We start from the raw sequence: 1142 nt of genomic DNA, 5'->3' as shown, positions 1-1142 counted from the left end.
GTAATTGGTCGTTTTAATTCTTGACTACTGATTCCTTGAATTTTGATGGTAAATTGAAGAAAAACTTAAGTCTTTGACAAGGTCAATCTTTTCTCCATTTATTATGATGTTATTTATTGGTCCATTGGTGAGGAATTTTGTTTTCTTTGTATTAAGGTGCAACCCACACTGAAGGCTGTTGTCTTTTATCTTCATAAGCATTTTAAGTCCTCTTCAGCATGAAAGGTTATATCATCTGCATATCTCAGGTTATTAATGAGTCTTCCTAAAATCCTTTTGCTATGTTCTTTTCCACATACTCCAGCTTCTCAGATTATTTGCTCACCATACAGTTTGTATAAGTATGGTCAAAGAATACAACCCTGACACACACATTTCCTGATTGTAAACCATTCAGTGCCCCCTTGATTGTTTGAGTGACTGCCTCTTGGTCTATGGACAGGTTCCTCATGAGCACAATTCATTGTTCCAGAATACTTATTCTCTGCAATGTTGTCTATAGTCTATCATGATCCACACAGTTGAAAGTCAATAAAGAAGAAGTAAACATACTCCTGCTATGTTCTGCTTTTAGCCAAGATTCAGCTAATGTCAGCAATTATATTCCTAGTTCTACTTCCTCGTCTGAATCCAGTTTGAAGTAGAAATAATGACTGCAACGGGGGTGCAGGGTTAAGGAGAAGTTGTGTACATGAGTTCTAACTGGGATTCTATGAGTGACTGGTTTCTGTAACTTTCTTTGATTTTCCAATAAATATTTAGTTTTGCTTTATTTGTGGTTGTCCTTCTGTTACTTACAGGACTAACTAATAACATCTACATGAAGTAGGCTGATAGATTTCAAACTCACTTAAGGCTTATCTGGCTCCTGGGATTCAATATAATTCCAGAGTCTGTAACTACCAGGTCTTTACCCAAGAATTCTCTTATATTGAATGAGCATAGTAGAGTGAAGTAGCAAGAGAAGATACCACAAAAAATGAAACAGAGAAATCTGTGGCTATGTGGTAAAGATGGATTTTTTTAACGTGTGTGTTTGTTGTTGTTAAATGTCATCAAGTTGATTCTGTGTAGGATTTTGAAGGCTGTAGATCTTTGTGGGAGCAGAAAGCCTCAATTTTCTCCCACAGGTGGCTGGTGGA

This window comes from Chrysochloris asiatica, unplaced genomic scaffold (assembly GCF_000296735.1).
Source record: "Chrysochloris asiatica unplaced genomic scaffold, ChrAsi1.0 scaffold00077, whole genome shotgun sequence".
Classification (NCBI taxonomy): Eukaryota; Metazoa; Chordata; class Mammalia; order Afrosoricida; family Chrysochloridae; genus Chrysochloris; species Chrysochloris asiatica.
This window is presented reverse-complemented; position numbering follows the sequence as displayed.